Source organism: Furipterus horrens, unplaced genomic scaffold, assembly GCF_987537825.1.
Source record: "Furipterus horrens unplaced genomic scaffold, mFurHor1.1.pri manual_scaffold_4, whole genome shotgun sequence".
Lineage (NCBI taxonomy): Eukaryota > Metazoa > Chordata > Mammalia > Chiroptera > Furipteridae > Furipterus > Furipterus horrens.
Genome location: NW_028327174.1, coordinates 89,505,772 through 89,529,384, shown reverse-complemented (window position 1 = coordinate 89,529,384; position 23,613 = coordinate 89,505,772). Strand labels below are relative to the sequence as shown.

Below are 23,613 nucleotides of genomic sequence, written 5' to 3'. Positions count from 1 at the left end.
CCTCCTGAGCTGTAAAATCCCAAGACCTCTCATAAACTGTGAGAACATTCTTAGAGGCCACACCTCATTTGCTAAGGAGCCACTGGAGCCGGAGGCAGAGAACCCTCCTCAGGGTCAGAGTGCACTGTCAGGGAGGACAGCCCCAGGACACAATGGCCTGACCACCGGCTCAGCCGCGTTCCCCCATCTCTCACACGGACAGCCAACCTCAGGTCATGGGGAAGGCCCTGCCCAAGGGAGCCTGGTCTGCCCCCTCCTCACAGCTGTGGCCCTTTGTCCTCCACATGCCTCTTCTCCCTCCACTCTGACATAGCCGAGTCCTCCGGGGATTCTTTCCCCACCTTGGAGTAAAGCATGCCTCCTCCAAGGAAGGTAGTCAGGGAAACAGAATGAGGGGGAACCCTTTTCCAGTGAAGCTGCTACAGTAAGGTTAACTCAGTCAGTGCATTTTATCTCGTGTTTCAAATGTTTTTCTAAGAGCCTCCCAGTGAGCAGTGTGGAAAAAGGCATCACCCACATTTAAGCTCGAGGACGCAAAGCAGCCACCTTCCTGGAGCCAGTTTAATTGTTGAGGCTTCTTTGAGCGCCTCCTTTTCCTCGGGGTCCATGGGAAGCTGTGAGAATGCTGCTGGGCATCTCTGCTGCCCCAGAGCTGCCTGGGGCCAAGCCTTGGGGAGACATCTGCATGGTGCTGAGGCCAGAGGCCAGCCCAGAGCTCGGGGACAGCTGTGTGGCCAGGCCTGGAGAAGTCCCTCACAGGGTTGCGAACGGCTGCCTCATACCTTTGTCTCATTGATCTTCACTCACAATCTACAGCATTCACTCACTTATCATGGGTATTACGTTCTAGACACCCTCGCGATAGGTAAAAATCTGTGAAGTAGGGAACTTACATGTATTTTAGTAAATGTAAAGGCTTTATAAACCTTTCCCACACACTTATAAACCGTTCCCAGTCCCTTATTAACCTTTCCCACTCCCTTATTAACCTTTTCCACACTTTTATAAACACTACTTATGTTCTTTAACATATTCTACACTCTTAAACGTACGTAACTTTAACAATATATGTATACAGTACTGCAAAATCCCATGATACGTTGAAAAATCTGTGATAATGAAATATAATATTTTAAAAAATCCCACGATACAGTGAGGCCGTGATAAGTGAAACGCAATATAGAGAGGGACCACTGTACTCCTCTGTGGGTTCAAAAGTGAGGTAGATAGAACACAGTGAGAAAACTGGGCAGCAGAGTTCTGCCCAAACCAACATTGAGCCTGAGCCTTCCATGAACATTCCATCCCTCTTCGGCTCAGGTGGAAAGATGGATCCCAGGTCATTGCCCCTTGAATGCTGTCAAGACTGACTCTGAGGGTGGGCAAGGGCTCAGGGAGAGTTTGGCTGCATTGGGAATCAAGTTCAGTTGAAAGTCACAGAAATGAAATTTTACACAGAGCCCTTTGTTAATTTTCCCAAATGGATTGTTGGTATATCTCACTAGGCACATGACACACACTTAGCTTCTGACAGAAAAAAAAAAAAATTCAAATTAGAGTATAAGAAACAACTTTCTGTTAGAGGGAGAGAGACATCATGCCATAGATGTGTTCTTGTGGTCTCTGATGATTTAGGTGTGCCCCTCTCGAGGAAGGAGGAACACTAGCACTGTTCCAGAAAGTGCCATGCACCTATGTAGACTCCAGAAGAAATCTGAATTCCATTGAGACAGTTAACATCCCAATGTCCTCTGCTCTCCTCTCCTGTTTTGATGGAAGGATTTCAGAGCCAACCCTATTTGTGGGAGAATTCATTAGTTCTTTGTTTTACCCACATCCTAAATGCATCCAGCTGTTTAATGAAGGAGAAAAACCAAACTAGTGATGATATAACCTTCCTCCTACAACCTTCCTCCTAAGCAAATCTCATTTGACTTTTTATTTTAAACCACTCATCTAGTTCTTGCTTTACTGCACATTAGAATCCACTGTAAAACTTAAAATAATCCTGAGCATCGGAACTCAAACATCAGCATTTTTTAAAGTTCCAGATGATCATAAAGTACAACTAAGTTGAGAACCAGTGATCTAAACTGGTGCTTTGTCAGACTTTAATCTACACATTGGTCACCTGGGAACCTTGGTAAAATGGAGATGATTCAAGAGGGCTGGCGTGGGCCTCTGGAGTTTGTGGTTCCACCAAGCGCTCAGGTGACACTCATGCTGCCGGTCTGTGGACCACACCTTTAACAAACTCGGCCAAAGTGCATTATTTGTTGCCCCCTGATGCCAAGTGATTTGTGTAGAGGGGATGGAAAATATTGAAGGAATCTTAGGCAAAAATGGGCAGGGGAAAGCAAGAAAGATCCTTTAACTGTAGAACTGCTCCCAGGCTGTTAAATGATTGCTAAGCTTCCTACATTCTCTCATCAATAAGCTACAATTTGTATATGTCATTTTCTCTGAACCTCCATTCTAAATCAGGTTGCCCTCCACCACTGAACAGCCCCTTTATTTCTCTATCCTGTGCATGTCTGCACACCTCTATAACCCAGAACAGATGTGTGGCCTGTGCAGGCACTGTGCCAGCCGCCACCAGTTTAGGGAGGGACAAAGAACAGGATGGCAAGAGTTGTCTGCATTACATCCCTTTCTGAAGTATTTACACTTCCAGGTTGTGGCCTATTTCTTTAAAATAATCTTTTATTTTAGAATAGTTGTATATTTACAGAGCAGTTTCAAAGACAGCACAAAAAGTTCTCCCCCAGTTCTGCCAAGGTTAACATTTACATCACTGAAGTTAATGGTGATGTCAGGTCATTTTTTACAGTGGTTAGGTTTTCTTTCCCTGTGGCACGTGGATGACCACTGGTCAAGGAGCCTTGGCCGCATTGACCCCTCTGGGTCTGTTTTCTCTGGACACCAGGGTGACAATAAGATTAACTTCCCAGGGTGTCCTGAGAGGATTAAATGAGACCTGGCCTGTGAAAGCCCTCAGGATGGTGTCTGGCACACTTGTTGACTATGAACCTTTGTTAGTCACTTTGAAGTAGAATTTTCCATCAGGCTGTGTTTAAAACAGGCTGTTCCGGGGCAGGGGAGGGGGGTCCTGTTTTGTTGATGTCCTTGCCCTGTGACCCTGAGCCATACCTTAGCTTGTGTTTCCTCAGTATACTCCTTGCTCTTGTCTCCCTCCTATTCCCTTCCCTTGTCCTTCCCCAATAAATCCTGTCTGACTAATTCAGGCCAAGGGCAGTTGTTCTGAACAGAGAGATTGTTTCCTGTTCTGGATTGCGTATTTCAAAGTCGTTAGCTGAGCCAGGTGGTCCCAGCCAAGCTGGGGAGGACACCCATGCACAGCCCGTGCAGCTTGAATTCTTAAGCGGCGGACAAACCCTGAACCTAGAGAGATTGCCAAGGAAGCACAGAGTTAAGGCTGTGTCCAGACCAGTCAGGTTAATGGTAGTGAGAGGAAGGTGGGAGAGCTTGCGGTGAGATGCAGAGAGAAGGAGAGAAGAGACGTAATTAGAAAATTTAGGCTCTTGACATTTTCCCCCTCTTCCTGTTGCTTTATTTTATGTCTCCTGAGCTGGCACACATGTTTTCAGAATTCAGTAGTACACTTGAACATTTCAGAATTAAAATGACACCCTTGAAATGCACACTTGGTGACTGGCATTGCCTGCAACTGCTGTCACCCAGATACCCGCTGAGACAGGCACCTCCTCTGTGCACATCTCACCTCGCCCACCACATCCTGGAAGCTTGAAGATGCCTGGAGGGAACATGGCTGCAGGCTGAGCCTGTATAATGAATGAGTCTTCTTAAGACATTCTTTCTTGTTTGTATCAGTCCATTAAGAAGATTCCACTCAAAACGAGCAGTTGCTAAAACCTTTTAAAAATAATTGTCCATATTCCTTAATTAGCCCAAGAGAACTTGAAATAAAATATTGACATGCTATTTTTCTTTTTTTTTTTCTTTTCAGTGAGAACACAGCTGTTCTTTAATACCTGCCTTTCCTTGTGTGCCCAGTTTTTAATTGGACCACTCCCTGCATTTTGAGTCTTTGGCTAAAAGACCATATGGGCAGAAGAAGCCAGTGTCTGCTCCTCAGCCAGGCAAAGCAGACAGCCAAGAACAATCAGAAAGACATCTTCCGCATGGGCAGTGCTGCTCAGGTAGAGTGAAAAGATCACACATGCCACCTTCAGAAGAAGGGAACAGGAGCCAAAGGTTGCACACCAGGATTTTGAAGAGAATTATAGCTAATCTTGAAAATTATCATGCATGGAAATTTCTAGAAGTCTGGATCTTTTATTCCACATTACATTTAGTTTGAAATAAGTCAAGCTTTGTCATAACCAAGATGTTTCTACCTGTCTCCTTTGAAATAAGGGTTGATCTATTTTCCAAAATGAGATATAGAAAACAGGTGTTTCTTGACACATCTAACTACCAGTATGTAGGGAAGGGCTTTGCACTTTACTTATAAGTTGCACAAAAATGATTTTGTGTCTGTTTCTTCCTTCCTTCTGGGCAGATGCAAACTCTTATAGATGGGATCTCCAGTCTCGGCTCTTCTCCCTCCTTCACCTTTTCCCTCCTTTTTCTCTCCCTCAGCCCTTTCTCTGGGAAGTCCAGAGCTCTTCAGAGAAGAGTGACAAGAGAAGAAGTGGTCAAGAATCAAGTTCATTTATTAAATAAATAAATCCTATTGGTTCGATTTCTCTGAAGCACGCAACACAGATTTTGGTGTTTTGATAAGATTGGCATTTGAAATGGTGGACTCAGTAAAGTAGATGGCCCTCCCACATATGAGTGGGCATCACCCAACCCATAAAGGGCTTGAAGAGAACAAAAGGAGGAAGATGGAGGAATTTGTCCCTTTTTTTCTTACCTCACTGATGGAGGACATGTCCTCTACTCTTCCGCCCTAGGATGTCAGTTCCCTGGTTCTTAAGCCTTCAGACTGGGACTGAGTTATATCATCAGCTTCCTGGGTCTTCAGCTGACAAAGGGCAAAATAACGGGACTTTTCAATCTTCACAGTCGCAGAGTCAATTTCTCATGATAAATCTCCATATAATATATCTCTTACTGGTTCTCTTTCTCTGGAGGACCCTGATTATTGCAGGCCCTTTTCTGAACTGAAAAGAAAATGTTGCAGATCAGATTGACTCTGTTTGGCCAGCCCAGAGAGTTTGTTGATTTTCTGTTGTTCAGCTTGCCTTGCCACGTAGAAGCTATCAAAATCTCATTTTCATCAATGTTTCACTCCCAACATTATTTTTAAAAATTCTTAATTTCTGGTTTAGCCCTTTGAGTGCCATGCATAATTGCTAAAATTTGTGTGAGAAATGCCAGGCTATTTTGCTGTGAAATGCAGAGTTTATGAAAAATGTCTATAAAAACATTATTATTCATAATAATTTGCTGAAAATTTCATGATATATAGTAAATACACTTTTCTTTTGTAAGCAGTGTTCTTTGATGCAATTTAGCAAAATATTTATTGCATTAAAATTATTGTATCATAATAATTATTTTAGAAAAAGTAAATTCTTTCCTTCAATATGGCTTTTGAAGTATAATATATGGCATAATATAAAACCTATGATTACAATTTGAAAAAACACATAGCAACACGGATAACAAGCAAGAAGTATGCCAAATAGTGCATAAATTTTTGAAAAAAAAGAAAACTTCATAACATACAAAAAAAAGTGAACACAAACAGCATTTCCACTAGAGACATATATCAATAAATATGAGACATATATCGATAAATATCAATAGTCAAAAACAATTTATGAACAAAAATGAAATGCAAAAGCAATACAATAGCAAAAGCTTCCTTATCGTGCACACTGCATAGAGTTTTGATGATTATTGCAAAGATAAGTGAAATTAAAAGGACCATTTAAAATGTAAGTAAAAATTATAACAGAATTAATGTCAGTATTTGAACAAGCATAAAACTTCAAAATTTTGATCAACATGAAAAAAAGTTATATTTATAACAAAAAAAGAGAACAAAACATAAAATATGAATTATCTTATTGTTATTTACACTTCTAGCCATCAAAAAAAGAGTCGCTGGGAGCAACACTGGCACTTTTGAGAAAACTTGTCAGCGTTGCTCACAGTGACATTGGCACTCAAAGGGTTAAAAGGAGCAAGTTTACAATTCTTTACACAACTGTATTTAAGTGAAACCTTATTCTTTTCATAAGATAAGGAAAGGACCCTGTTCTGCCTCTCACAAGCAGAGGGGCAGTTAATTTCAACTCAGCTTTGTGAAATGAGAGGGTTTTCATAAATGTTTTAAAAGTTTCTTCCAGGCCTTTCTTCAATCAATGTGTGTCCTGGTTTCTTCTACACACAGGTCCTCAAGACTTAATACAAAATTGTGGCATCCTTGGCTACTTAAGCTGCTGGAGGCAGAGTGGACATGGGCGTTTAACACTCGGTGTTGTCTCTTAACATCACTTCCTGAAACCCTTTGAGAGGAGCCTTCACATTCTGAACAAAAGATTTGAGTTCACCAGGTCTCATGCAAAAGACCTTGATGGAACTCTCTGTAAGTTAGCTCTGCAGCTTAACAGAATGTAGAAACCACTCTAGGTTCTTTAAAAAATAAGTCAACCTAGATGAGCTTTGAAGACATTATGCTAAATAAAATAAGCCAGGATGAATACTATATGAGTCTACCTCTACCTACATGAGACTCCCAGAGCAGTCAGGTTTCATAGAGACAGAGATTGGAATGGTGGGTGCCAGGACTGGGGACAGAGGGAATTGGGAATTGTTTGGTGGGCACAGTTTCAGTTTGGGAAGATGAAAAATTTCTGGAGATGGATGGTGGCCATTATGGTTGTACAATGTGCATGTACTTAATGACATTGAACTGTGTACTTAAAAAGGATTAAAATAGTAAATTTTATGTTATATATATTTTTTACCACAATAAAATCAATAAATAAATTAATCAAAAAGATTCTTACTGTTTACTAATTACTATATAATAAGCATTTGTTAAAAATTAAATACAAAAAAGTATAAAAATCAAATTTAAATAACACGGCATTCACAGCCAGATTTAATTATAATTCTGATTTCTATCAAATCCTTTTCTTTTGCATCTGTTTATTTATCTGTATATAGAGAAAATAAAATAATTGAGTTCATACCGTATAAGGAATTATCTATTCATTTTACTTATTTATTTTTACTTAGTGTTATACTATGAGCATTTTCCAATTACAATTATTTGTAAACATAATTGTAATGGCTGCATACTAGATCATGCTGTAATTTATTTTTGCACACTTAGGTTTTTCCAATTTTTAAATTTTGTAAATAACATTAAAGCAGTTTTCCTAACCTGCCTTTGTTTGCCTCTAATTATTCCCTTAGGGTAGGCTTCTAGAAACAATTACTGGGTCAAAGGACAGGTTATATATGAAAAAAAACAAACAAAACCTTTTTACTATTTGTGTGTGTGTGTGTGTGTGTGTGTGTGTGTGTGTGTGTGTGTGTGTGTGTGTTTGACCTAGTTTCAGAAACCCTTTAACTGTTCTTTATTCCTTTGGGCACAGTTTAAAGCATCTGGTATCTCACTCCCTTTTGGTTGTTGTTGCCTGAGTGGTATTCAGTTTCCTTCCTCCTGGCAACTGCCTTTAGGGAAGATGTATTTGAGCTCTGGTCATCCCTTAGCCCAAACCTGGATGTCTGAGCGAAAGAGGTCTGTTGGCAAACTGAATTAGGCAGTGTCTGAGGTTTTGTTTACGTAAATGCGGTTTGTTTCACACAGGAAAGTGTGAGGTTAAGCTTAAGTTATCTTCCAGCTCCCCCAGACCAGCTCAGTACTGGCTGCTCACTAAAGCATGAGACATACTTTATGCTATGAAGAAGCAAGGAAAGTGAAAGCTTGCTGAGCTTCCTTGGCTGCTTGTATACAAGTGGCTAAATGTAGCCTGGACAAGACTGACTTCTGGGTTTCCCTTTACTATGTCACTTACTACTGAGTAACACATACTGACCCACACCAGGAGAGGAAACCATGAACTTCTGATTGCAGGCAATTTTTTCTTTCAAACATCCTCCCTGAGCCTTTGCATCAGGGTCTGCTGACCCTTTCTCACGATGTCTGCCCCACTTCTTCTATGTAACTCCCTTCCACTCTCTTGATCTCAGCTCACATGTGATTTCCACATGGAAGCTTTTGCCATCCTCTCAAACTAGCTCAATACCCTTAACATGCTTTTTTTCCTACAGTGTTTTTAACAATTTGTAATACTAATTTGGGTAATCATTTGATTAATGTATTATTTCATGTTTTCATTAAACAAATATTTTTTTAAGTGCTTGTGTGTGCCAGGAACTATACTATTTTCTGGGATTATAGGAGTGAGCAAAACAGATTTAGTTCTTTTCCTTGTGAATCTCACAGTCCAGTAAGAAATAAACAGATGAAAATCTGATTGCAAATCAGATGTTGTAAGGGAATGCTATGAAAGGACTAAAGCAGAATTGGAACTTTCTTCTGAAAAAGCCAAACTTACCCCAAAAGATCACAACTAGAGAAGGGAGTTCTTCTGGCCAAGGTGGAGGCATAGGTAGACACATTTCACTTCCTTTCACATCTTAAGAAGGGTTACGTCTACCTCAAAACAAAAACTCCCAGAACTACCAGAAAATCAAACTGCATAGAAGTCCAACAAACAAAAATATAAAGAACTAATCTTCATCCAGACAGGTAGGAGGGGCAGAGCTGGGGAGCTAGAGCAGAGAGGATGTGGGGTGGCAGCAGCAAGGCAGTGGCTGTGCCCAGCCACTGCAAAGAGCACTCACACATTATAAAAGCCATGAGGGACACCTGGGGAGTAATCCCAGTCCCAGGCCAGACTGTGCAGTTCATGGTTCCAGCACCAGAAAAAAACCCCAACTCATTGCTTCTGTCTGTGAAAACCAGTGAGAGCTGGGGCAGTGAAAAAACTGCCAATTTTTCAGCAGAGTCCATTTAGAGGGCCCTCATGCTTCTAGAATGTATGCAAACTCATCCACTCTGGGAAACATCACGAAGGCCACAGCTAGAGGTGTGCCAGCCAAATACAGGAAGCGGGTGAAGTGACTGGAAAAGGAGCAAGTACTGAGCAAGTGCCATTGTTCCCTCTCTGACCTCTCCCCCACACACAGTGCCATAAGGTGGTGAAATGGGTCACCCAACACTGACAAATACCTAAGGCCCTGCCCCTTACAACATAACAAGTTTGACAGCTCTACCTAAGACACAGAGGCAAAGACAGGAGGCTGTCAAGTTGAGGAAACAGAGAAGTATGGCCCAAAAGAGGGATCAGGTCAAGCATCCAGTGGGAGAAGGGAGTGATGAGGAGATATCCAACCTAACAGATGCCAAGTTCAGAACACTGGTGATAACAGACATGATTGAGTATGGTAAATGCATAAGTTAAGGTTATACTAAGTAAAATGAAGAAAAATCCACACAAAACCAATGATGAAGGGAAGTAAACAGGGCTTCAAATCAATAATTTGGAACATAAGAAAGAAAGAAATACTCAACCAGTACAGAATGAAGAAACAAGAATTGAAAACAAAAAAAAAACAAAACAAAACAAAAAAAACGAGAGGCTTAGAAACCTCTGGGACAACTTTAAACATAACAACATCTGAATCATAAGGGTGCCAGAAGGAGAAGAGGAAGAGCAAGAAATAGAAAACTTACTTGAAAAAAACAATAAAGGAAAAATTTCCTAATTTGGCAAAGGAAATAAACATACAAGTCCAGGAAGCACAGAGAGTCCCAAAGAAGCTAGACCCAAAGAGAAACACACCAAGACACATCATAATGAAAATGCCATAGGTGAAAGATAAAGAGAGAATCTTAAAAGCAGCCAGAGAAAAGCAGAGAGTTATCTACAAAGGGGTGCCTTTAAGGCTATCAGCTGATTTCGCAAAAGAAACTTTTAAGGCCTGAAGGGACTGGCAAGAGGTATTCAAAGTGATGAAAAGAAAGTGCATATAGCCAAGATTACTCTATCCAGCAAAGCTATCATTTAGAATGGAAGGACAGATAAAGTGTTTCTCAGACAAGGTAAAACTAAAGGAGTTCATCATCACCAATCCCTTATTATAGGAAATGTTAAAGGGACACATTTAAGAAAAAGAAGATCAAAACTATGAACAGTTAAATGACAACAAACTCACAACTATCAACAAGTGAATTTAAAAAATAAACAAACTGAGCAAACAACTAGAATGGGAACAGAATCATAGATATGGAGATCATAGGGTGGGTTGTCAGTAGGCAGGGGGAAGAGGGAGAATGGGGTGAAAAGTGCAGGGATTAAGAAGTATAACTGGTAGGTACAAAATAAATAGGGGCATGTTAAGAATAGTATAGGAAATAGAGAAGCCAAAGAACTTATATACATGACCCATGAACATGAACTAAGGGGGGGGGATTGATGGAGGGAAGGGAGGTACTGAGCAGAGGTGGGCACAGGGGAAAAATTGGGATAACTATAATAGCATAACCAATAAAATATACTACTTTTTAAAAAGGAATAAGACAAATCAGGTGCCATGACAAGGATTGGTGAAGGGTCCATTCAGGCAAAATGATCATGAAGGCCACATTAAAGACTGGAATAGTGACAGGAACCAATTGTGTGAAGAACTAAGAAGAAAGAGGTACGAAAGAGCGAAGAAGAATGTGAAGGCTCAAAAACCTGAGGAGCTTGAAGAACTGAAAGGCACGGAGAAAATGTTGTGTTTTAGCAAACAGGGACACTAGATGGGAGAAGACTGTAGACAGGGCCAGAGAGGCAGCAGGAGAGAGACATGGAACCATGCCCAAAGCAGCTAAGACACAGAAAAATAACCACTGGAGTTGATAGCATGGAAGTCAGTGGTGACCTTTACAGTGTTTTCCAGCAGCAGCCAGATTACAGTGGGTTGAGAAGCAAATTGATGGTGAGGAATTAAGAAGTGTGTGCATAAGAAGAGAAGTTTGGTGTATTCAGGGGAATAAAAAAAATGGGTGAATAGAATGAGATAAGGAGGGCCAGGGGAGAACTTGAAATTGGTTTTCCTGATTTCCTTTCTTTTCTGGGATGAGGAAATGGGAGATAGTAGAGTATGTTTATGACTCAGTAGAGAGAGAGACAGTGTCAATGCTCAGAGAAGCAATAAATGGAGAGTTAGTCCTTGAGAAGATAAGATGGGATGGTATCCAGAAAAAATAAAGGGATAGAACTTTTATAGGAGAAGCTCCACTTCATCAGGTTTTTTTAATCCTCGCCCAAAGAGGTGTTTGTTGATTTTTAGAGAGAGAGAGACAGAGAGACAGAGAGAGAAACATAGATGCAAGAGAGAAACATTGATCGGTTGCTTCCTGTATGCACCCCAACCAGGGATAGAACCTGCAAACTAGGTATGTGCCCTGACTGGGGATCAAACTCTGGTGTACAGGATTATGCTCCAACCAACTTATCCACCCAGCCAGGACCAGTTTATCAATTTATTTTAACACTGTATTATGAAAATTTTCAAACATATTAAAGTAGAGAGAATAGTATAATAAAACAGCAGATACACATCACCCTAGCTTCAACACATGACCAATGGCATTTTATCTATAATCCACCAATTTATCACCCTCCCTCCCCAATTATTTTGTAACAAATCCAAGACACTATAGCTTTCATCCACAAAGACCTCTAAAAGTAATGGCTTTTAAAAAAATTACAACAAAACTATTGAGGAATGGAATGAAGAAATATAGTCTGAAGACTATAGTCAAACTGCTTAATTATTAATATCAAGTAGGTTGAGGTATCAGAAAATGATTCTATTCTTGTTCTAACTAGTCTGAGAACTTAACTTTTGAACTTTCCAGTCCCGTGTCAGTGCCTGGATATCCACCAATCTCCTAAAGACTAAGGAAAGAATGTTCACATATCCTGGCTGTCTGGTACTTGTTAACCAGACTGCTTGACATCCAGTGTCCAGACAACAGGTCATCCAGAGGATTACTATCTCAGAACAATCCAGAGGCTAAGAATGCAGAACTGAGTCTTCTCAAGAATGTACTTTTAATAATAAGAGCCTCCAGCTTTTTGTTGTTGTTGTTGTTCCCTTCTTTGGAACACTCTGAGTATTGCTTAGTTGTGTTTCTCGTTTGCAAACCCTAAGACCCTTCAATAAATCTTTTTAAATTTCTAGCCAGACCCTTCAGACTCATTTTGAGTTTGTTCAACACTACAATCACACTGAAAAATTAGTAATTCCTTAACATCGTGAAATATCCAGTCAGTTTTCAAATTTCCCTGATTTCCTTTCATGTATTTTTATTTTTCACAGCTGGTTTGTTCAAATCAAAACCAGAATAAAGTTCACACATTGAATTTGGTCCACATGCTTTTTAAAGTTTCTTTTGATCTATAAGCCCCTTCCCTTTTTCTTTCTTAACATCTGTTAAGAAACTAGGTCTTTTTTCCTATAGAATTTCTCATATTCTGGAATTTGCTGATTGCATACCCAAGGTGCCATTTAATACATTCTTTTTTCACTTGTAAATCCTCTAAACTATTAGTTCACATTTTACATCTAAAAGCTTATTCAGATTCAGGTCTGATCTTGGAGAGGCAGGAACACCTCACAGGAGGTGCTGTGCCCTCCCGTTGCATCACATCAGGAGGCACAATGATGTCTGGTTGTGACTTGAGATGTTAAGATTAGTCAGTGGGTTTGTTGTCAAACAACTGCATTCAGTACAAGGGGAGGGATCCCCCAAACCAGAATTTATTTATAAAAACTGTGTATTTATTCTTACATGTTTAAACTTCAGTCACCTTCAAAGTACTCTCCATTTGATGCAATATACCTATTGAGACATTTTTTTCCACTTCTCAAAATGGTTTTTGAACTCGTCAGTTTTAAGGCTTTTTAGTGCTTCTGCCGTTTTTTGTTTTACCTCTTCCACATTGGCAAAATGTTTTCTTCGAGGACATTTTTGGTCTCAGAAACAAACAAAAAAAGTCATTTAGGGCCAGACTGGGTGAATAGCGAAGGTGGGGACATGGGGGGTCATGTCACTTTTGGTCAAAAACTGCTGAACATTCAATGAGATGTGGGCAGATGTGTTATCATGAAATGGAAAAACTCATTTAAAGAGACTTCAAAAAGAATTCACTGAAGCCAAATGTAGCCTCTCACAACAACGCCAGCTGGTACACTGATACAGACGGTTTTCTGAAACACTCACCTAGCGAGGGAAGCCTGTACTACAGGGGCTCATCCTTTAGAACATAATCCTGGGGTTTTGGGGGGGGGGGGCATGTTCCTCCTCATATAAGGTTCCTTATTAGCTCTTTGCTTGATGTTTTTAGTGGTTACTAATGGCCACTGCTTATGTCCATTATTTCATTAAGAATTACCAATGATGCTATTCTCATTCTATCATTCTGTTATGGGTTGAATTATAATCCCCCAAAATTAATATCTTGAAACCCTAACCCCAAGTATCTCAGAATGGGACCTTATTTGAAAATAGGGTTATTGCAAATGGAATTAGGGAAGATGAGGTCATACTGGAGTAGGGTGAGCCCTTTGTCCAATGTGACTGGTGTTCTTACACAAAAGGGAAATTTGGATGCAAAGACAGACGCACATGGAGAGAAAACACCACATGAAGATGAGGTCATGCTGCCTCCAGCCACGGAACTACCAGAACCTAGGAGAGGCCAGGAACAGATCCGCCCCTAGAGCCTTCAGAGGGAGCACAGCCCTGTTTACATCTTCATTTTATCTTGTACTTCCAGACTCCAGAACCAGAAGACAATAAGTTTCTATTGTTTAAGGTACTAAAATTGTGGTACTTTATCACAGCAGCCCTAGGAAACTGATACACATTTCTTCTTCAGATTTTGATGGGAGTTCTTGAAGGGGGAGGGAAGGACTTCTCATCAAGTATTTGGTTATCCTGCAATGAAGTTCATACAGAAAATGCAGGATTTATGCTTGGTTCTTTCTCTGGATTTGCTAGATTTTAGAATATTGAATGCCTCCTTAGTGTCTTTCAAAGGTAACCAGTGAGGTTCATAAATTCAGTATTATTATAAACTATAGATTTGAATGTAATTGATATGTCTTAATCCATTGCAGTTACTAATCCTTTCGATATTTGAATTGCCCCACTTTTGATCAGAAACAGTTCCTTCCAGATGACTTCTGAGTCCTTTGTAAGAATTTCCAATAGTTTGATGGCTTTCTTGCTTTTTGTCACAGTAAGATATTCCTGGTTTATTTTGCTCCAAACCTACATTTCTCCAAGGGCCTATGGTTCTTTCTAGTAGGAAGTGACATTTAAAGGCCACAATCTGGCTGTTGGGGGCACTCATTGTTACCAAGTTGATAACTGTTTCTAATCCTTTTCAGTGGACAAAGCTAGAAAAAAAAATTTTAAGAGAAAGTACATCATACATTTATAATATTTATTTCTTTTACACCAAAAATCTTAGTTCTTAGTCATTAACTTTATTCTAATAAATTATTTGGTTTATCTCTAACTATCTGTATCCATGTTATAATTTTATTATATATATGGTTAAAATACAGAATAGTTTGTATATGTATGATAACTTCAAAATAACAACACCAATATTATCACTAATAATTATACTGTTGGAAACATTTAAGATTTCTTTGCAACTCTTTGGTTCTTGGGATATACAGATGGTGGTCCCCAACTTATGATGGTTTTGTAACAGAACCCATGGGCTTTCTTGATTGAAACATAACTCATGGGCTGTTCAGTTATGAGGGGCCAGACTGCCTGCTGCCAGAAGCGTAACTCTCAATACCAGGGTTTGGTGAAAAGAAAAAGAATTGTTTATTTAAAGGTTATACAGATCTAGATTATTGGCGGATTTCTGCCATTAAGTCTTATTTTCTTTAAAACACCCACAAACACATAGTTCTGCCTCCCCCTACCAAACCAGGCTAGTTTTAGAGAAGTCAGAGATACACTTTTCCTACTTCTTAGACACAGTTCAGTTTTACCAGCAGCTCCCAATCATTTGAGCCTGATTGGGGAGGTTTTGCCTGTGTTGCAGTGCTCTCCAGCTCTTAATGCAGAACCACATGCAGTTCCCAGGCTCCGTGTAAACTGCATGGAGTTTTCCCTTCCCTTTCAAAGCTGTATGGTACTCCCTTAGCCAAAATGCTTGCCGCCTTATTTTTAAATCCCTGACTGCATCCTGTGATGCAGTGCACAGGGTGACTAATTGCAGCCACTTGTAGAATTTTACGTAGGCCCCATAAGCTTTTTGTCACCATTCAATGGTTAAAGCCCCTCCCATCTACTTGGGGGCCCCACTCTGTGACAGTTTGACTTGAGATTTTTCCACTTTACGATGGTGCGAAAGCGATATGCAGTTAGTAGAAGCCATACTTCAAGTTTTGAATTTGATCTTTTCCCATTCTAATGATATGGTAAGATATTCATGATGCTGTGCAAGGACAATGAGCCACAGTTCCCCATCAGCCCCCAGTCATGAGGATAAATAACCCATACTCTACAGTGTACTCTGTTGCCAGTTTTTTGGATACTGTGTTCTAAGCCTGTTTGACATAGACTAGGATAAGCTCTGATACTCTTCAGTAGGTTAGGTGTATTAAATGCATTTTTAACTTATTCTATTTTCAACTTATTATGGCTTACGGGACATAACCCCTATTGTAAGCTGAGGAGCAGGTGAATATAAATTCTACTAAAGATGCATGATTACTAGCTTTTCAAGTCATCTGAAATAATTTCTCTATGTGTGCTTAAGCCACTAAATTTATATACATTTACATCGTTTCATTTTTCTTTCAACATTTTTGGGAAGTATAGTTTTCTTTTTTTAACTGATAAAATTTTTAATTTCACTTTCGAATGTTTACACATTTCCTGAATATTCTGTGTAAGGTGGAAACTAGAACTGTTTAAAAGACATACACAAATCTAGTACTTCAATAAGTGGGGATTTTTCTTTTTTGGTATACTGTTTTCACAGCCACAGGTGTGCTTGCTAGGCAATATAACCACCACAGAAGCAAACGTGAGGCAGAATACTGGTAAGGAAAAACAAAGCAAGAGAGAGTCACCAGATACACAGGCAGGCTTGTTTCACATTCAGCACTGCATTTTCAAGTGCCAAGTATTTAAGGGCAATTTTTGTTCAGCTGGAAAGGAAGGATTTTTTTTTCTTTTCTTCTCTTTTTTTTAAAATTTTGGTTTGTTTTCATCAGTGCATGAATGTTTCTTTTCTCGTTTCAGCAGATAGACAAATAGATGGATACTCCAGCTGTGTGGAATATTAAAGAGAAGGGAGGATACTGTGAGACTGGACCCTCCCCATTGCAGAGTTCATGCAACTTCCCTGCATTCTAGTCTTGTGTAAACACGTCTGTGAACTTGGCTGGATGAGTCCGGTTGGGGGATCTGGTGACAGGTACTAACAAGCATTATCAGGGCTGGCTGTAATACAGGGAGAAGTCATAGACATTTAAAAATACTTTTTTGGTTCAGATCTTGGTGTGGCTGAAGAGCAACAACCGTGCTGAGAACTGGAGGAAGACAGAGCTGCAGTGCTGGAAGCTCTTCTCAACTCTTTGAAGCAGGCCTGCTCACCAGACTGCTTCCCAATTTCACATCTCACCCCCTCCCATGGAGTATTAAGCCATGAACAAATGATAAATAAAGGTAGACTTTTAAAAGAAAAAAAAGGTAAAGAAACAGAGGACAGACATTTAAAGAGGCGGGAGGAAAAAGAAAGCAACAGTCAAAAAGACAATGGGAAAGAACCCAAAGACTGAGTATTCCTTATATGAAAGGCAATCTCTGTAGAACCTTATTCTTCAAGGTACTATCCAGGAGACAGATAAGGCCCTTCATAAACTACATGATTTTCTTTCTTCTTTAGCTCGTGGTGACAAGGAAAAGAGATTCCACAGCTGAAGCACAAATCCCAAATGAGTGATGTTGTAGGACAGGGGTTTTAGTCATGTGTGTTATATGAGCACTGGACCTTCTCATGGTGTCATAACCAGTTATCTGCCACAAATAATTTCTTTTTTTTTTTTTTAGATTTATCCAATTTTCTTTTTAAATATATTTTATTGATTATGCTGTTACAGTAGTTCCAATTTTTTCCCCTTTACTCCCCTCCACCCAGTATCTCCCTCCCCCAGCATCCCCCCCCAAGTCCATACCCATGGTTCGTAAAAAATAACTATCCCTCCCTCTCAGATATTAAGACCCTTTGTAATCTTGTAAAGGACAATGGGCGAAGGTCTCAAGCTCCTCTAGCTGCTTCAAGCTGGACATGGTCGTCGTCCTACCTACCCTTGGGTCCAGAAATCCCTAATAAGAGTGGGGGTGTGGAGGGGAGGGTGGCCTTCCCACATGGGGAAGGATCATGCAGACTCCAGGTCAGTTGGCTGTCTCCGGACAACGGCGTGCTTGGTTTAGCAGGCTGGCATCCTTGTTGTGTTCTGGGGGCAACAGATTTGGCAAAAAGGGTTAAAAAGCATCATTCAATCCATAACTACTAGGTGGCAAAAGGCAGGGATTAATTTTTCAATGTTCCACATTAGGAGAAAAAAAAAAAAAAAAAAAAGGGGCTTCTTTGGAGGAAGGTGTGCTAGGCACATCTCTCCTGTCCAAAACCCTTTTGCCCATTTTATTTAGTTTGGGCTGAGGGAAATAGTTTATGTTTCCCCCCTCTCAGACCTCTGGGCCCTTTCTGTCCAAGCCATTAGGATAGAAAAGAGAATTCAGTTTTAAAGTGAAGCCCACAGACCACCCCATTCTTCACCAACTCAGCCATTTAGTTCAGCCAAACTGTTGAGTCTCCGGAGGCAGCGCTGCAGAGAGGATTAAGTGAGGCTTATGCGTACAGACAATCACTCAGGTAATGCGGTCATAGGCTTATGCCCTTTGAAAACAGAAAACACATGTTAATTTATGTAACATAACCAACAAAAAAGTCTCTAAATCTGTAAGACTGTCTTATTGGGAATACATACAGTTGCAAGGCACTTGACATTCTACTTGCCTGCAACTTGAATCTCTTTGGTGATATCACAGATATGGTTTAATTTTCAAGTGAAACCATTTTTTAAATGAGAAGAAACTTTTAAGACAGTTAGCTGCCCTACTTTACAGTCTGCCACTGATCATTGTGATTTTCCTTGAATACTGATTTTTCTCCCTAAGATTACTCTCCTTGTCTTTAAAGGGACTACATTAAGTCCATTTTTAATTTATCCTGTTCATTTGCATAAGCATAACAAGAGCAGCAAATGATCACTTATGATCTTTAGTTCTGTTTTGCTGGAACTTACCCAAGGAACATTTAGGGTGGCCCTCAGTCTGCTCTTCAGTGCACAGAAGCTGGGCCACATACCTGGCATTCATCCTTGCCTGTACACACCTGTCCTTTCCAAGTCTTTCTGGTTTTCCATTGTGCCTTAAGGTCCCTTCTAGCCATCTTTCAGGAAAACAACCTTCGTTCCTTCCCTGGAGAGATTGCTGTGGACCGCACAACCAACCATGGCAGCAGGCCTTTTATTTCGCGGGCTTTTATTACCTTTGAAAGTCATTCCCAGTTCCTTAGGGCTTTTTGGTAACAACATGAGCCCAAGCATGTCTCCTTTAGGCTTGACATTCCAGTCAAAGGCTTGTTCAGAAAAAGGAACCTCTATTAACAACTGGTCTTATTAGGTCTATGCAAAGAAACTTAAGTCATTACTTACTTGTTTAGAATGCCAAACTCTGGAGAGATCAAATAGGGAGAAAAATATACAACGTGAAGGAAAATCTTTGTCCTAATATTCACTGAACTGGCATTTCCATTCTTCATATTTTCATTTTCCCCCACTAAAAAAAATTTTTTTGTTTGTTTTTCCATTACAGTTGTCTCTCTTTTTTTTTTTGCCACAAATAATTTCAATTATGAGTTTTGAGTTTCCTCAGAGGAAGACATTGAACATCAGAGGTCACAAACTTTTGAGTGGCAATAGCCCAAACTTGGTGAGGTGTCTCTAAGTCATGAACAACAGACAGAATTGCCATCAAATGCAAATATGAAATAATAGGTGTCTCTCTCCAAGTCCCAGCATCATATAATCTCTCTAACTTTCTCTCTTTTTTTAAATCTTCACCCAAGGATATGTTTATTGTTTTAGAGAGAGAGGAAGGGAGAGAGAGAGAAACATTGATTGGTTGCCTCCCATACGCGCCTTGACCTCAACCTTTTGATGCACAGAGCAGTACTCCAACCAGCTGAGCCACCCAGCCAGGACTCTATAACTTTCTGTATAACTTTAGAATGGACCTGTATTTTGGTGATTGTTTTGATATCAGATTAAACTTTTCCAAAAGTTATAGGTAATTCAAGTCTATTTTTTTTTCTATCAGTAAGAGTTCTGCTTTGTTATAAAACCTCATGAGCACAGTGTTCAGTTTTTTTTTTTTTAAATTAAGCACACCGTAATCCTGTCAATGTTAAAAATCAAAACTTCAGAATGCCACGGCATTTATATGACCAAACTAATTTTAAGAAACAAATACCAGCTGTTTATCCCATGGGCCATTTTTGCTAGCCTGAGGCTGTGAAAAATTGAAAAGTTGACATAAGATTCTTTTTTTCTTTTTTTAAAATCACCCAAAGGGATATATGTTGAAGGTACAGAGTGGTACTGAACAGATCAGAAAGCATGATAGATAGTAGCTGTCTCCCTCCCCCGCACCCCCTTCATTTTCCTAGTGTTCTACATCTACAGAGGGTTATCGTCCCTAAGCAACTGCATTATCACAGTGCTCTCTTTGTATGCCTCTTCATTCAGTGTGTCCAATGAGCCACTGGTTCACCCAATGCTGTTTTTGCCCAGGTGCAGCCTTCTCAGGAGAGTGCTGAACCTCCTAGTAAAAGACAGAAATTCAGTACCAGGCCAAGGTGAACTGAGTGTGTAAGAGCATTTTTTCTTGCTAATTTCAAATGCTTTCTGGTAAGTCTATCGAGAATTTGCCACAGTGGTTTGCTTACTGTCTCCAGATGCTACCTCAGAAAGACATCTAAAATAACTGCCTTTCATTTTCAAGTTGAGCACCTCACTTTCTGGTTGTGTGGCCTTGGGAATGAGGTGTTTGTCCAACAGCTCCAGAACATTGTTGCAGTTGTCCTGAAGCTCTGCCTCTATGTTCTCACTGTGCTCAGCCCACCCGCTGCTTCTCTTTCTTCTTTTTTCTGTTCACAGCTGGAGAAGACACGCCAGGAAGAATGTTACTGCAGGCGCCAGAGAGCAGGTCTCTCTGTTCACTGGAGAGAGAGTTCGTGCCCTTGTTCTGTGCCTGCCTTCCTGGCTGTGGCCGTATCATCATAGTATTCAGCCTGCTCCGGAGTCTGGCTTTCTGTGCCAGCTCTCTTTTATCTATGGTCACTCTTGTGGGAGGACTGTAGGGGCAAAGGCAACCACTTCCCTCCCACGCCCACTCTGGGATTGGCGTGGCAGTGGCAGCAGCTGTACTTCTGCCTATAGTTTTCTTTTTTGATTACATTTTGTCTTATAAGACATTCAGATGGCACCAAAGTCTAATCTATAAAATAAAATTCCTTCAGATAATCTAGTTTATATTGTTTTCCTTATTATCTGTTTCCTACCTCCCACATAGGAAACAATTTTTATTAGTTTTGTCTCTCCTTACATTAAACATGTTAAATAATAGATATATATACAATTCTCCCAAGTTTTAAGATATAATGTATATCTTAAATAGTGCTACCCACACTATTCTTCACTTTGCTTTTTTAATAACAATATATTTTAAAGATCTCTCTGTGTAGGATGTAGCAGTGGCCCTCGGTTTTTGTTTTTAAATAATGTATTGTTCTCCATTTTGTGAATTTGACTAAGCCATGGTGTTTTCAAGTAGTTCTGTAGTGGTAGACACTTGTGTTGTTTTTCTAGTCTTTAGATATTACAAAATATACTATAATAAATAGCTTTGTACATAATCTTATTTTATTTTTACCAGCCTATCTTAGGGATATTTTGCCAGTAATGCATTTGTTAGGTCAAAGGGATAAATGTATGTCATTTTGTTGAACATTGCCAAATCCCCCTCCACAGGTACTTGACCAGTCTGCATTCACAGCAGCAATGCATGAAAATGCCTGTTGTCCCACAGCTTCCCCAGTAGTGTCTGTCAACCTTCTTAGGTTAGCCAACAGATGAAATGTTCACAACAGATGAAAGTGGTATTTTTATTTAATTCTAATTTCCATTTTTCTTATTCATTTTACTAGTTTTAAAAGGAAAACGTGGATAGAAATCTGAGAATTTTATAGATTTGGTGTGAAACAGATGTTTTCCCCTTAGTGTCTATGCTCCACGAAGGTAGGACATTGGCTATTTTGCTCACTCTTGTACCTCCAATGCTGAACCCAGTGCCTGACATGAATGAGGCACTCCCCAATGTATAATAAAATGAGTGAATTAACTAAAGGATGAATAAAAAACAGAAGCTACCCTTTTTGCACATTTCATAATTGCACCAAGGTATATTCAATCCTTTACCTTCCCTCTTCCTTTTACCTCTCTCCAACCTCATACCTGTAATTAAGGAAGCCATTTGGAAGTCTAAATTACAATTGTGAGTTTTAAAAAGAAGAGGAGGAAGTCATAGGACAGGCTTGCCTAATGTCATGTTCATATAGTTAGTAAGTTGTACCTGTGTAGATAAGAAGTGGGGGTGAAGTATAGTGAGAAAATATCGACAGATACTGGGAAGACTAGCTTAGCCAAGTGAGACTTAATGCTAAAATGATGAATTGCTTGCTTAAGAACAATCTCAATGCCATTCACAGGTTCTTAGAATTGACAGCAACTCCTTGACTCTAGTTACCCAGCAAAGGCCATAGTTCCATGTAGCATTCCTGTTGTCCATCCAGCCTCTGCTTGGTCATCTTGGAAAACAAGGAGCAGTTCTTGCTACTTGGAAATAGACTAAATCTAAAGGTTCTTTGACATACAGTTCTACAGATAAAATAGCTATCCTGCCATTTATATGTTATCTTCCCCCATCCCCAAAACAATTTCAATTTCCTTTACCCTTTCTTTAAATGACATGGCCCTTCATATGGAAACTCACTCCTAAACTTCCCCTTCTTCCCAGCTAGATACCATCCATCAATCCAAAGTTACATTCCTTTACTATGTCAATGTTAAAATTTTCCACTTAATGAAAAAAATCACAGACATAGTAAAAAAGCAAATGACAAATTAGGAGAATATATTTTAAATGTCTAAACCGGACACGGTTCAAATATGTAAATTACACAGGGAATTTTTGCAAATCAATAAAAAAACAATAAATAGGCAAAAATATATAAATAAGCAGTTCACAAAAGAGGAAACCCAAATGATAAGAAAATGAAGAAATGCTGTTACTCATTTAATTAGAAATATAAAATAAAAACTATAATGAGCTATGACTTTATCCCTATCAAATTGCATGTTTGATGACAGCAGGTCATGGTTGGGCTGAGGGGATACAGGACCCTCATGTGATTCTGGTGGGAGTGCCAATGAGGGCAGCCTTTCTTTAGAGTAGCCCAGCAGTACTTGGTCAAATTCACTTACCCTAGGACCCAGAAGTCCATTCTGGGGATGCTCCAGAGAAATTCTCACACTGGTAACCGAGGGGAGATCTTTGTCATAGCCTTGATTGGAGGCACTCCCAAACCAAGGGAGACAGAGAAATAAAGTATGGTATGGAATACAATGCAGCAGTGAGAAGCTATGAAGCAGAAGTACAGTCAATTCTTGTTCATTGCAGTCATTCTGTTTTATAAAGTCATGGAAAACACTGAATTAAGGAACACTGGGCCATTGCTCCTAGGGAAAGGAGATAGAGGGTTAGGTTCCTACAAGTCTCTGGTCACAACATTTTTGTCACATCATCAATACATGACCTAATTTTATGTGTTTCTCCATTTAAGACACCTTATTTAATCTGTACCATTGATTCATTAACGTTTAACTTATTGCTGACAGAACTGCAGCTTACACCTGAAGGAAGCTCATCTAAAACAGATTTTCACTATAAGGCACATGGCAATCTTTTTACACTTAGGAATATGAGACAGAACTTCAGCACTAAGCCTGAGGGGTCATTTTAAACAGTTGCCAAATAGTCACTTATTTATCATATGAGAGCTGGAAAAAAAAAAAAACGCAGAGCGTTACTTTGGTCCTTCTCAGCTGAGAGCAAACAGGTAGTTACTCAAATCATCATTGCTCTGAGTAGCTCCATGAATGAACTTCCTTGAGTATTGATTTGGAGGTCATATATAAATTTTAGTGAGTGAGTGAATTTGCAAATACAGAATTCACAAATAATGAGGGTTGCTTATATACTCAACAAACTGGTCAGTTCTCATAACCTAGAACTGAATAAAGAAAGCAAGAAAGAGAACCAGATACTAGTACAATACTGCTTATGTAAAAGTGTAGACAAAGCAGCAACATTTGCTTTTC

At 39.7% G+C, this 23,613-nt stretch overlaps 1 pseudogene; it reads right to left on the bottom strand.

The window, feature by feature from the left end:
- Positions 1-19,735: 19,735 nt before the first annotated feature.
- Positions 19,736-22,736, bottom strand: LOC150012396 (14-3-3 protein beta/alpha pseudogene; annotated as a pseudogene).
- Between the last annotated feature and the right edge of the window lie 877 nt (positions 22,737-23,613).